The sequence below is a fragment of the Jatropha curcas genome, chromosome 10 (assembly GCF_041381405.1).
Source record: "Jatropha curcas cultivar XTBG-Jc1 chromosome 10, XTBG_Jcur_1.0, whole genome shotgun sequence".
NCBI classification, from domain to species: Eukaryota; Viridiplantae; Streptophyta; class Magnoliopsida; order Malpighiales; family Euphorbiaceae; genus Jatropha; species Jatropha curcas.
The window spans coordinates 11,645,238-11,654,953 of record NC_143160.1 but is presented as its reverse complement, the minus strand read 5'-3'; the positions used below and the strand labels follow the sequence as shown (position 1 = coordinate 11,654,953).

Here is a 9,716-nt window from a genome sequence, read left to right as displayed (position 1 = left end):
TCAATTAATTGGACCAAAGGGATTTTAATGTTACACAAACAGTAATTCCGGAATTTTTACGTTACAAATTGAATTTTAGATACAACAATATAACATGTGTTATAGTTCAGTCATGATAGGTGAAAATATGTATGTACTATACATATTGCTAATTAATTATGTCTATGGATATGGATACCTAATCTCCGATAGGACATGTGTAAAACTTATGAATTATATATATGTATGTGTATATTCGTCTGTATTTGTTATGAACTAATAAGCTAATTAATTAATGTTTGATATGGATTATGAATATGATTAGGCCCATAATTGTACTATGCATGTTCATAATTAATTATATGAATTGGCCTTTAGTGATGAGGTAAGAAAAATAAAGTATGGGCTTATTGAAGGGTTGTGGGAATTGGGTTTTAAAAATGGGAGATGATGATAATAGGCTCATTTTCACCCATTATCTTGAATTGTAGTTATTATTATATTATCGTCTCTCAATTTCAATTTGTCATTAAAATCTCTTAATTCCAGTTTGTGTAACAGAAAAATACCTTTGCCCGTTTTTCCTACATTTCGTTCGTTGGAATACGAAGTGGCAGCACATGTGTATTTTTTTTTTTTTTTTTTTTTTTTTTTAATTTTCTTTACACAGCTAAGCATTTCTCCTCCACCTTCTTTATTTCCATTTTAACTTTATTTTTCTCTTTCCTCTCTCCTTAGTCACCATCGCCTCTCATCTCTTTTGACCATTCTAGAATCCTTAAATCAAATATAATCAAAAAGCAAATTCTATACATGACCATTATGCCTCCGACTTTAACAATTTTCCAATCTCTCATTTCTCATTATTCATCTTTGTTTGTTTCTTTTTAAAAATCAAATAAGATCTTGACAAACAAAAAAGATAAGCCTTGTTGCTAAACGATGTCCGTCTATTAACTTCCTTTCAGGAATCCAACAATTGAAAATCATTTAAAATGGTGGTGCTGCTTTACTTATAAAACATATGAAAATGACTAAACGAGTTGAACTTTTGATTTGCCAAAAAGTGTAGAGAAGAATTGAAGATTCGGGTAGCCATTAGCAGTGACTCAATCTTCACAAGCTCTCAAGTGAAAAAATATATATATTTTTTCTATATAACACTACACCACTCACTAACTAATTTGACAACAACCAAATGATATCTTCGTAAGCTCTCCAATGGAAAAAGCTTTAAACTTTCCTTAAATCAAAATTTTCATCACTTTTTTTGTCGAGATAGGGAGGTGCATTAATGCACCCTTGGCAGAGAGATTAGAGTTTTAATCAAGCGTTTGTGATGTTTCTAGTAGCATGAATGAACTCCTATGAAGGTATTGTCATTTTAGTTTCAAAACTAAGGAGAAAGACCTTGGTGATTAAGGGGAGAGAGGGTGGAGAAAAAAATAAATTTAATGTGGAAAGAGAGAAAAGTGAAGAAATAATGCTTAGTTGTAAAGGAAATTATTAAAAAAAATACATGTATTGCCACATAGCATTCCGATGAACGAAACATAAAAAAACGACAAAGACATTTTTCTGTTATAGGAATTGGAGTTAAGGGATTTTAGTATTACAAATTAAATTCCAGTGACAACAATGTGATAGTGGCTACAGCTTAGGGAAGACGGTGAAAATAGCCCTATTATAAACTTACTCAATGATGATAAAATTTTGTAATGTGCTTAATATTCATGATGAACTTGTTAGCTTAGTGATACGACTCTTATTTTTTGGGTCCCTAGATTGTCGTGACTCGTTTCTAGGGGTCGGACAGGCAGTAGGGCCTGGGTAGACTTAAGGTGTCACGGCCGATTTGATCAAGCCAATTTCATCCCATATTGGATTGGCAAGACCCGCACGGTTTTGGTCCATAAGTAAAATGAAAAACTTCCAAAGTGGTCACATATCCTAGGATTTATATTAAGCAAGCACACTTAACCCTAGAGTTCTTCCAACTCTCTAAGCCAGTGTCACGACCCGTTTCCATGGGCCAGACCGGCACTAGGGCCCAGGTAAGCTTAAGGCCCCCGAGGCCCGTAGTAAGCCTAAATTATCCAATATGTCTACCTATCTTTTCCAATTTCATCAAAACAGTAAACCCATATACAAACATCTGGCACAAACTCAAATAACACATAATGTATAACCAGGGCCTATTCACAATAAATTATAATCACGTTATGGGCTTACTGGTTCACCTGCAGCTAATTACCTAACATTTAATTTATAGTGTAGTGCGAACAATAAGTCCAATATTAATACACAACCCTATAACTGCGGAGTCCAAAAATAATCTGATAACAGAATAATTTATACATCCAAAATTAAATAACATGAATATAAAGTTTACATTTGTAACTCTGCGGAGAAGATTGCAGAGCTTCAGTCGAATCAGCTGCTTCCTAGTACCTGGGAGGTTTGTTGGGGGGGGTGAGTTTTGCAACTCAGTGAATAATAATAAATAATACACACCACATACAGTCAAGCAAAATGCACCCTAGTATACTGAATAAACACACAACAGTCAATCATATGACATTACATCAGCACCCACAAACAATATCACCTTCAAATAATCACATCACGTGGAAATTAGTCAGTGGCGTCACCTAAACCCCCGACGAGCCGTCCTCTCAAACAGCCCATCCTCTCAAACATGTGCACCCGGGGAGCCAATCCCCCATATCTGGCCGACCGGTCTAATCCTCACTTGACCAGTCCTCTCAATATTTTATTTTACATTCTCTCTTTTCTTTTCCATATCATCAACATCATTTCATCAATTCATCAGGTGCACACGGGGGCGCCGATCTCCCATTTACCCGGCCGACGGTCCAATTTCATCAGTTCATCAGAATCCTTATTTATCGACCGTCCTCACAAACCCAGGGTGACCCACTTCATCCCAACTCCACACAAACAGAGCACAGTATATACACAACACAAATAATCAAACAATTCATTTATCATAATACACCAATTTCATCCAAATGCACAATTATGCATAAGTATAATTATAGTGATCATAACATAATATATTTGAGAAAATACAATATGTAAATATATAAAAATGTAATGTTATGCAAATGCAGTGTTGACATGCATTATTTATTATTACTCACTGTGATGGAGAGCGAAGTTCTAGCTTTGATTCTGTCCTGGAGGAGCACTAGATGGACCCGGGCGATCTACGCAAAGTTAGAACGACACAAAAGAAAATAATTCTATCAGACAATATTTCTTTACCACTCTAAGAATTTTATTTTATATTCTACATTTTTTTTTCTACGTAAATAAATCTCGATATTTAATTTCTTTTCTGTACTAAAATTTTTATTTTTCTATCTAACTCTATTTTATTTGTTTTCGTCTGAAATATATTTTATTTCCTATTTTAGTTTCTACCAAGATTTATTTTATTTTTCTACCGAAATTTCGGCAGCATCTCCCCTAAAAATTGGACTATCCACCTGTTAAAATATCAACAATTTATCTAATAACTCCAAACCACACAACCCATCCATCGGGCAATCAATCAATCTAATATTTCCATCCTCCAAACTCAACATCACCACACATTCAAAATTATACATTACAATAACGTTATATCGAAACTACCTTCATTAAATCAACAATAAAATTATAAATCTAGTAACTACTCACAATTACTAAATTAAATTAACTAAATTAATTCACTACAACCAATAAATTTAATTTAATTAACTACTATTACTAACATTAACTTAACTAAACTAATTGACTACAAGTAATAAAATTAATTTCATTAACTAATATTACTAAATTAATTAACTTCAAATAATAAAATTAATTTAATTAACTATTATTATTAAAATGAAATTATACCAAATATATATTGTTGCCGGACTTTTTGGTTAACCGGAAATGGAGGTTGGTGGCCGGAGAGGAGGGTGGCGATGGCGGATCGACTGCGACAGCAAGGTGCGGCAGTGACGCACGGTGGCTGGGTGGCGCGATCAGCTGCTGTGTCGCCAGAAATGAAGACGCAGGCGCAGTGAAGGGAAAAAGGAAAGAAAGAAAGAAAAGAAAGAAAGAAAAGAAAGAAGAAGAAGAAGAAGAAGAAAAAGGAAAATAGAAGAGAGGGAGGAGGAGGCGCTGCTGTGATGGTGAGGAATAGAGAGGGCAGCGCTGGAGATAAAAAAAAAACAAAAAGAAAGGGAATTTTCTAGATGTTTTGGGTCGAACCGGTTCGATTCGATTCGATTCGGCCCAAATCATCAATTTTCAACTGGTTTTCGACTTTTTCAATCGGTTTTTTGGTTCGGTTTCTCATAGTAGTTGCACTAAAATATTAATATTAATTTCCAGGCTGTCGGTTAATTAAATTTAATTGGATAATTTTTGAAAATAAAAACTCGGGTTGTTTCAGCCAGTCCACCAAAAGGCGCCTCTTGATGATTAATTTTTCTCTTTTCGATATATGATTCGATTCATTCTTATGTCCCCCATTCCACTGCCCATAGCTAACCTATCATCCTAGAAGCTAGCCAGGGGCTTTGCTCTACTCGCCCCCTTAGGATTGCTTTGCCGATTCGGATGTCACATAAGGCCTCCTAGGCCCGTAGTAAGCCTAAATCCGTTAAGTCAATACACTGTTCATATCACGATCTCTATCTCAATAACCAATCCACATAAATAAGGCAGTAGGCCCATCCAATCGTTTCACAGTTAAATTCAAATATCCAATAGATGCATTCTCATAATCGACTGATACATCATAATTGCATATTATGAGGTTGAATACATGTAACTATCTTAGTTAATTACAGCCCATTCAGAATACAATTGTGGAACCTCTATGTACATTTAAAATCACCAAGCGTATACATTCCTAATGTTCTTCTTTAAAAAAAAAATCAATATTAACAATAATACAAAATATTTAAGTTATCAATAAAATATTTTCATGAAACCCAAAAAATGAGAGCACTCATTATTTTCTCTAAAATCTTCGGGATTTGACACAAACATATTGTCTATCATCACAAGGACTATTGTTAGATAATTTAGTTTAAACTCTACTATTTTCAAGTCACCATGTCAATAGTTTTCCTTTAGACAAGGTGTATCCTATCTTCATATTCAAGGTTTCATTTATCACAATCGAATTATTAGAATAAACGTATCTCACCTCTGACTCAATTTCCTCTTGGAATGAGCCATTTCTTTTAGCATAGAGGAGAAATATGTTTTCTCTCTAATTATATATCTTATGCTTGATCAATACACTATTTCTGATTCCGTCAGATTGGTCATTTAGAAGTTTCTACAATTAGTATTTTATTTCACTCCATAACTGGTATTCTTTAGAACAGAATCCATTTAAATCCTAAGGTACCTTTTACAACCTATCACTTCAGGCTATTGTCGTATGGCATCATTACTTCAATTTAACACATTATTTTCTACTTTTCTTTATTCTTGATTGTTACTTTGATATTTCTCCTCTTTATTTCCTTGTTTAACAAAATAATCATTTGCCCATCTTATTTAGCTTATCCCAGTTTTTCCTTTTATCTTTTCATCAAACTCCTTCCTAGTAATATTTATCTCATTAAGAACATATTTATCTATTTCTAAGCCTAAGCCCTATCTTCCTATTCCAATCCTTCTCTGTGTCGCGATGTGATTCCATTGAGCAATCATTTTCTTCTATATTGCTAATTTCCTTAACTAGTTTGGTTCATTGTTGATCCTTCCTTCTACTTCAGTTATTTATTTCAACTCTTCACTTTATATTCTCCATTTTACATTATAATGTTTCTATGCTTGCCCCCCCCCCCATAACTTCCTTCAGCTTATCCATTTGGAACCAATGTTCCATCTTATATTATTTGTTGTTGATATTTTATCTTTATTACTACACCATTGCTCTAACTTTCACCCCTTAGTTTAGTTCGCGGGATAGACAATATGACATTAAAAGAAAGTCAATCATGTAGTCATTTCAACTAAGATAACTTTAATTCAAACCGTTGTGACATGCCATCCATACAAAACCTTTAATAAATAGTGAATTCTCAATAATTAAATATAAATGAGCTTTCCAAAATCACAGTTCAAAGAAACTCATCCCTTAACTTCAATGTTTGTCATTAAAACTTATGTATGCCATCCATACAGATTAATTGTCCGCTTTGGATCAAGCCAATTTCATCCCATATTAGATTGGCAAGATTCGCACGATTTTGTCCCGCAGATGAAATGAAAAACTTCCCAAGAGGTCACCCATCCTAGGATTTCCGTTAAGCGAGCATGCTTAACCCTAGAGTTCTTCCAACTCTCCAAGCCATTCCACCAAAAGGCGCATTTGATGATTAGTTTCTCTCTTTTTAATATATGATCTAATTCATTCCCATATCTCGCATTTCTCTACCCGTAGCTAGTCTACCATCCTAGAAGCTAGCCAGGAGCTTTGTTCTACCTGTGCTTTTAGGATCGCTTTGCCGGATCAGGATGTCACATTTTCATAAACTGTCAGTTACCCTAGGCATGCATGTAGTTCATCATCTATTGTTATTCTTATAGCACATTGATCTAGTTCTCATCCTAAAATTTTATAGATTCCTTTCCATTTTAGCACATGGTACGTCCACCTGCACTGTAATAGAGTTCAATCTAGGATTTGCCTCCTTTGTTGGTTACGGTCGATCCCAATATAGGAGTCTCAAATGGGGTTCCTAAGTTCCGCAATCGATTCCTAAGGTCCAACTTTTATTCTAATATCATCTTTACATAATGGGATCCTCTAATTGGTCTTTTAAGGTAGAATGTACATTATTGGTCAGAAATCTTCCCTCCTTATAAAAGTTCTTTGATATCTCACCAAGTCTCCAACATTGGTTACTCTCATTTACACAATTTCAAGGCATTCCATGGTAATTTATCCTTTACTTAACATTCAAGTTATACAGGGAAACTGGTGCGTTTTCACCTTAAGCTTATTCTTATGATGTAGAAAATCTTAAAGAGACTGACGATACTTTTGAAGTTATTCCTCCAAGATTTTGATCACTTTAGTTTATTCATCAAAGGGACTTGAAAATTGACTTTCTTACAATCAACACATGAACAAATTCACATATCAAACAAACCTCTAGACTTATATCTTTACAATTATTACTTATCATTATGAAACTCACTATCTGGAATAGTTTTTATAGTTCATAATAGTCCATACGTGCTTTAGATTCATTTGTTAGCAAAACTAAGATTAAATTGATGTGGAGCCTTAACTAGAGGATAGACTTATTAGATGACCTCATTGTCCAAGTCCACATCTCCATGCCTCAGTGTCAGGTTATGCCATAATGGATATAATATCTCTACTAAATCGAGTGTTGGAGGGATAGGAAGGGTGACAAAGGCAGAAGAGAAAGTAGCTCTTACTAGAAAATTATGTGTTAAAACTAAAGTAATGTTTCCATAGGACAATAGCCTCAAGTGATAGGTTGTAAAGGTTACCTTAGGATTCAAATGGATTCGGTTCTAAGGAATACCGATTATGAAGTAAAATAAAATACTAATTGGGAAAACTTCTAAATGACCAGTCTGAAGGAATCAAAAAATAGAGTACTAATCAAGCATAAGATATGTAATGAGAGAGAAAACTCATTTCTCCCCTATTCTGAAAGAAATGACTCATTGCAAGGGAGGAAATTGAGTTAGAGGTGAGAAACATTTATTCTAATGATTCAATGGTGATAAATGAAACCTTGAATGTGAAGTTAGGATACTCTTAGTTTAAAGGGAAAGTATTGATACAATGACTTGTAAATAGTAGAGTTTAAACCAAATTATCTAAGAATAGTTTTTGTGATGATAGACAATATGTTTTTGTTAGATCCTAAAGATATTAGAGAAAACAATGAGTGCTCTTATTTTCGGGTTTCATGAAAATATTTTATTGATAACTTAAATGTTTTGCACTATTGTTAATATTGATTTTTTTTTAAAAGAAGAACTTTAAGGATGCATACGCTTGCTGATTTAAAATATATGTAGAGGTTTCACAATTATATTCCAAATGAGCTATAATTAACTAAGATAGTTAGTTACATGTATTCTATCTCATAATATGCAATTATGATGTATCAGTCGATTATGAGAATGTATTTGTTGGATATTTGAATTTGACTGTGAAATGATTGGATGAGCCTACAGCCTTATTTATGTGGGTTGGTTATTCGGCTAGAGAACTTGATGTGGACGGTGTATTGACTTAACAGATTTAGGCGTACTATGGACTTAAGAGGCCTTAAGCCCACTCAAGTTTTAGTGTCAATTCGGCCCTTGGAAAAGGATCGTGACATAGATGTGAGATCAATTCGTGCCGGCTACAGTTTTTTGTATTTTAGTTTAATTTTTAACATAGTTTTAGCTAGTTATTTTAATTAGTTCTTATATATAAAAACAATAGACTTGAGATCAATCCGCAGAAGTTGCAGTTTTTTGTATTTTAGGTTAGTTTCTTACATAGTTTTATCTAGTTATTTTAATGAGTTCTTATATATAAAAACAATTTTAGTTAGTTTTTATATAGATTTGGTTAGTTTAAATACATATAAATAACCACACAAGGTACCACAATTTTTGTAAAATATTTTTTGTTGCTATTGAATGACTTGTATCATTAGTTCTAATTGTAGATTATTTAATTTTACATTCTTTTTTAAATTTTAGTTTTAAATTTGATTACATTCTATGAATATATAGAAGTCATGTAAACATTAAAATATATAATAATATTTCAAATGTTTATTTTTGGTTATTTAATTAAAACTTAATATCCTACAAAAATTTAAAATTTCTAAATTCATTGAATAAACACATATAATATTTAATTTATTCAAAGAGATAGATTTAATATTGTAATTCATGATTCTATTTTAATAGTTTTTGGAAAATAATATGAAATCGGATTGATTGGATTTTAAAACTACAATAACATATTTAAATTTTAAATATTGGTAGTTATTTTCATTGTAATTTCTAATATGTAAATTTTTTGAAAAATTATTTCTTTTCTATTCAAAGTCATTATGTATACTAAAACAATCTCTATTATTTTGTTGTCATTTATATTATTTTCATTAAAAAAATTTTGACCATATGTAATGTATTTCTTTATGAAATTACACTATTTTTAGGTGCTTTTTCAGTTAGGTTTATTTTTTTATTCATCATGAAATAACAAATATAATTTCTCTCCCCTATGAAAAAATTATGGATTTGTCACTGGACTTACTATGAGTTTTGAAAGTGATATGTTTAAGGGTGAGTAAAACCATCAATCAAATAAACTGGTTCGATTCGGTTAGTTATTCGGTCAGTTATTCAATGGAAGTTCGGTTTATTGTTCAATTATTCAATGGAAGCTCGGTTTATTCAGTTTGAACCGAATTTATTGTTAGTTGACATTCATTTCTATGAATTTATCGATTAGGCTTAAAATCAAACCGACATAAAAAAAAACTGATCAAAATCGAATGAATCAACTTGTTCAGTTTTGTTCGGATGCCACTTTTGATTTAGTTCAATCTATAGTGCAAAATCTTCTGTTCGTATTTTTTAACTTTGATTCAATTCAATTCCACGATTTGTTTACCCCTATTTAATTTGTCTAAATTCTAATACAGTACAACTTAGGAAAATGG

At 32.4% G+C, this 9,716-nt stretch overlaps 1 long non-coding RNA gene across 1 annotated transcript; it reads right to left on the bottom strand.

The window, feature by feature from the left end:
- Window positions 1-2,276: 2,276 nt before the first annotated feature.
- On the bottom strand, window positions 2,277-4,367 carry LOC149493096 (uncharacterized). Its single transcript, XR_016318509.1, has 3 exons — window positions 3,886-4,367; window positions 3,144-3,209; window positions 2,277-2,430 (listed from the first exon to the last, which is right to left on the bottom strand). It is a non-coding gene; the product is annotated as an uncharacterized LOC149493096 (long non-coding RNA).
- Between the last annotated feature and the right edge of the window lie 5,349 nt (window positions 4,368-9,716).